At 38.5% G+C, this 5,246-nt stretch overlaps 1 pseudogene; it reads right to left on the bottom strand.

Moving 5' to 3' along the window:
* Nucleotides 1–2,189: 2,189 nt before the first annotated feature.
* On the bottom strand, nt 2,190–2,705 carry LOC125415041 (large ribosomal subunit protein eL32 pseudogene; annotated as a pseudogene).
* Nucleotides 2,706–5,246: the final 2,541 nt, after the last annotated feature.

Raw genomic sequence — 5,246 nt, 5'->3', positions numbered from 1 at the left:
ATTGCACCCTTGGTTTTAAAAATCCAAAGCTTTCACTGACTCTGTCTTAAGCAACCTTGAATTTTTTATTGGTTTTTATTTTCTCTGCAACACTAAACGTGCAGTACAATTGTATGGTATTTTCTAATAGTTTGTTTATATAATATATAAACATAGCAAGCAGCAAGGGGAAGGACTCAGTTTTCTTTAAGGGACTGGGCACTGGGAGTTTGAGTTTGGCTATACTTCAACACAAACTGAACTTGAATTTTTTTTTCTACTCCTCCTCCATCATCTTTTTCTTCCTTTCCTTCTGTTGGTCATGTTGGTTCTGGGAGAACTGGGAATTTAATGTGACTGGAGAGAATTAGGTGAAACTTTCCAATAATCAACAAAATATTATGATAATTTAGATATTATATTGCTATTGCTTTCTATTTCACTTTCAAATAGTGCAATTTCCATTTAGACTTATTCTGTGAGTAATCATTTCATATTTTTCTACAAAAGGCATACAGGATTTGCCTATTTGTCTATAACATTTCTTGTGAGAAAAACTAAATTTTAAATTTTACAAAAAAAAGTAGTTTTTTTTTTCTTCAAGGTTTGCAGAATACTGGCCTTAAGCTCAAGATGTAGCTGAGGAGGTCCTTGAACTCCTGATCTTTTTGTTTGCAATTCTCAAGCACTAGGGATTACAGATATACAGCACTATGCTTAGATTGGCTGTGCATAGTTAATTTATAATCTAGCACCTTGACTACAAGCTTTCAATAAGAAACTATTATTCAATTCAGTATCTACAGCAGATTAAATAAAGTTCACCTACAATATCACAAGCAATTGTCCTGACTTGCAGTTCTTCTATCTAAATACAAATATTAACCAAAAATATCTCCATGGAAACATCTAGAATAATATTTGACCAAATACTTGCACATTATGGGCCAGCCAAGTTAACCTTTGGCCATAACACTGACTGAGAAGACTGTGTTTGCTTCTGTAAGGCCAGTCTGCTCAATCCCTCTATAAGGTGATCCTTGACATGGATGTGTGTGTCCACATTGTGTGACCAGAAACCAGTGTTTACAGATGCAATGAATATGAATACGTGTTGAATCAGGTTCGTGTTCAGCAAATTGAAACATGCATAGTTAATGTGTATGTCACATAATTCTAGTGGGGTCCTTAAAAATAAAAGAAAAAGATAATGCTAAGAAAATAAATCAGTGGAATGACAAACTCTATTCATGTTCTTTACAGGAGGTGAGTGCTGAGAAGCATATTCTGACGACCAAAGGCCCACCTCCTGAACATGGGACACTTAAGAGTCTCCCTTGTTTATATGTGAATCTGCCACCAGATAGTATCCGCACCTGCAAGCTTATTGCAATAGCTTTCATTGCTATACTGCTACATATCAGCCACTTAAGTGGGAAGTGTGATATGATAGAGGTGGATTTTCTTCTCAGAGGATCACAAAACACAAATCAGGTTCTTGTATGAGTTCTTATCTGTAGGCTCAGGGACTGCACTCCTAGGCTCATTTTTGTGGCTGACAGACTTTAGTTCTTTGAAATTACGGACTGTGGTTCCGGTCATCTTGCTAGAAGTCATCAGAAAATGTTTGTCAGCTCTTGCTATTTCAAGACTTCTTCCCAATAATATCTTATTTTTAGGTAAAACATTTATTGCAGCAATGATCAATTTTCCAGACTTTTTCTTTGTAGCTCTAGCTGGGTTTGAACTTGTTATGTAGTTAATAATGACTTTCAACTCCAGAACCCCCTATATCTACATTCCTTGTACTAGGCTTTTAGACATGAACTACCTGGTTATACAGTGTGCTATGGATTAAACCCAGGACCTAATAATGATAGGAATATACTCTAACAATAGATCTATGTCCACAGCTGTTTTCTAGTTATTAAAAATCATATTCATTTGTACATTCTAATATTATTAATAGACATTTCTGATAATATGACTTTGATGGTTAATCTCAGTTTTCAAGTCAGTGACATCTAGAACCCCCTGAGAAATGGGCCTCTGTCCTGTCTGTGGAGAATTAAAATAATAGAGATAGGAAGACCTTCTCAATGTGTGTCACACCATTTCCTGGGTTTGGAGCCTTTGACTAGGATCCTTGAGTAGTAAGTGCCTCAATATTGCATTCCAGCTGAAAACAGAGAGTTACCACCAATGCTGTATTTTTTTTTTTTGCAGTTTTTGTGGTTTTATTTAAACACAAATAAAACACGCATGCAAGCCATCTACTCATTCTCTTCACTGCGCAGCCTGGCGTTGGGATTGGTGACGCTGATGGCCAGCTGTGCTGCTCTTTCTACGATGGCTTTTCGGTTCTTGGAAGAAACATTGTGAGCAATTTCAGCACAGTAAGATTTGTTGCACATCAGCAGCACCTCCAGCTCCTTGACGTTGCGGACCAGAAATTTCTGGAAGCCGCTAGGCAGCATGTGCTTGGTTTTCTTGTTGCTCCCGTAACCAATGTTGGGCATCAGGATCTGGCCCTTGAATCTTCTCCGCACCCTGTTGTCAATACCTCTGGGTTTCCGCCAGTTTCATTTAATCTTGACATATCGATCTGACTGGTGCCGGATGAACTTCTTGGTCCTCTTTTTGACGATCTTCGACTTCACCAGAGGTCGGAGGGCAGCCATGATGCCGCAAAGGAGATGGCAGCCACCTCACAGGTAGCGCAGAGGAAGAAGCAATGCTGTATTTTTAGAACATGCAGTTTCTAAAACAAAAGGGACATGGATCACAAGCATCCATCGTTCCTTGACTCTTGACTGTGTATAGAATGTGGCCTCGAATTCAAGGTCCTGTTTCTATGGCTTCCCCACCAAGATGTATGTGACCTTGGACTATCCAAGGTTATATAACATCTTTTTCCTTTAAGGTGCTTTTGTCAGAAGATTATACCACAGCAAAAGAAAAAGTAACTAACAGTCTCTCAAACAACAGCTACTCAAAACAGAAATTGAGAAAACCCCTCATCTTTTATATTACTTTATCAAGAATTAAGTTGGTTTATTTTTAAGGAGGCAGTTTATAGAGGGAAACGCACATGGCCTTAATAGGGTGCACCTGACATTCCAGAAAAAGTAGAAGCAAGTTTAATCTGTGGAAGAGATGTGTGCAGGTCTTGAGGAGTTAGTTGGATGGTTCCACACATAAGGAAAGAAAGAAAGAAAAACAAGCAATCAAAATACTCCAAGGAAGAAAAAGAGAATTCACAAATTTGCCCTTATTTTAAGAGTGCTTTCATTCAGCAGAAGAAAGAAAACAATACATTGTGAAATGGGCCATGAAACCAGGAGAGTGTGTTGGAGTTAGAGCTGATGTTGAAGTACTATGGAACTTCACAAACCTTTAAGCAGAAGGATGTCAGGAAATAAACTATTCGCTATTTTTAACAGCGAAATATCACTGACCTACTCCAAAAGAAATGTAACATTGAAAGTACAATAAAAGTTAGTCCTGCAGAAAATAGATTTCTCACCCAAATTTGTTATGCATATCAATAACTTGTTTCTATACCCATTTTCTCTCTATATTGTGTACATGTTATTCAAGTTTTCTACCCAATGACCTTGTCCATGCCCATTCATTTCCTCTTTGAAAAGTTCTCAACCTGTGAAGGATATTTTTGAGTATGAATTAAGTCCTATTATAATAAAACTTAGCTTTCTAGAAGTCAAGTAAATCTTAGAGTCACATTTCAGAGGCAAGTCTGTGGAAACACAGACCCATATTCTAAAAATATACCCTAGTAGATAACTCTATAACTGTTTTCATTTGGAGTGGCACTTATTATTCAATTGGAAAAGGAAGAGTAAGAAAGAGCACACACTGGGAAGAACTTAAGGTGTATGCAGACTAGTAGCAAACGTACTTAAAGAATGAGGAAGTTTTTGGTAGATTGGAGAGTTAGAAAAATAGGACCCGGAGAGATGGTTAGACTAGTCAATGAGCAAAAATGATGAGCATCCCTGCAGAGACAAATGTGAGCAAGACTCATTAGCATGTGTCTGAACTAGAGAAGTTGTTTGGCATCATTTAAAGATTGTCTGATAGGTACAAACCCCTCTGTGAATCTCCAAGTAACACACACACACACACACACACACACACACACACACACGGGTCGGACAGAGAACAGAAAATAATATTGGATATATGCTTCTATCTGCCCCTCCAATGTATACTGTCAGGTAGAGATTGGATAAGAAGGGCTCATCCTTGTATGTTAAGATATGTTATAGATGTTGATACAATGATGAAAATAATGTAAGGAAGACTCACCTGCTAGTCATATAGTATGGACTAAGTTTGTGAATATGTAAAAGAAGTCAACCATAAGGCTATTATGGTAATCCAGCTGTGGAATAATGGTGGCCTACACTCAATCCCCTCCCTCTGCCCTCTCCCTCTCCCTCTTGCTCTCCCCCATATCACTCTTCTCTCCCTTTCTGCTTTCACTCTCTGATTTCCAAATGTATGGCAACAGCCATTTCTATGAAGCCTTTCAAAAAGAAATAATACAGAAAAGAGAACTCGCCAACTTGGAGATTAGCAGTTTAGCTGGACACAGGCCATGGGACAGTGAGTCACTGGAGTCCTCTTGAACAATGTGTGCAGACAGTCTCACTTTGTACTCAGCTGCAGTATACCTGGAAGGGAGGGTAAGGCCATCATCAAAAACTCTGCTGAATAATTCTGTGATGCCACAGAACCTGGCAAGCTAAGAAGCTGCAGCTTATGATCCAGCTAACAAATGAATTCAGTGTTGAGAAAAAAAGAGCAAACTACTCACACCACACTCACACACATAAATGTTGGTACGATCCATTAATTGAAAATAAGTTGAATTTACCAAGATTTAGAGGAAACTACAGCTTTTGTCCCCAGTTCACTGTCCCAGACAGTTTAGGAAACTGGAAGAAAGGGTGTCAATGTTATTAAACACTCTAATGGTTCCTGTATGCACATTCTTTTTCTGTTTGCTTTTGCCGAATGTCTCTGCCTGTGTGCTCTGTTTGTTAATGTAGCCAGTGTAATAAAGGCTTGCAAGATGAAGGTACAGCTTCCTATTTGCATTCAAGAGCAGAGACATGATCTACTTTGGAAGCCTCTCTGGTTCAGCACCTGAACTGTTTTAGATTTTCCTGGCATTTCAAAGAACCCCTTGCTTGTCTCTGCTTTATCCCTCCTGATCTTTGGGGAAAGAGAATTTACGTTTG

The sequence above is a fragment of the Myodes glareolus genome, chromosome 19 (assembly GCF_982192425.1).
Source record: "Myodes glareolus chromosome 19, mMyoGla1.1, whole genome shotgun sequence".
Taxonomy (NCBI): Eukaryota; Metazoa; Chordata; class Mammalia; order Rodentia; family Cricetidae; genus Myodes; species Myodes glareolus.
This window is presented reverse-complemented; position numbering and strand designations above follow the sequence as displayed.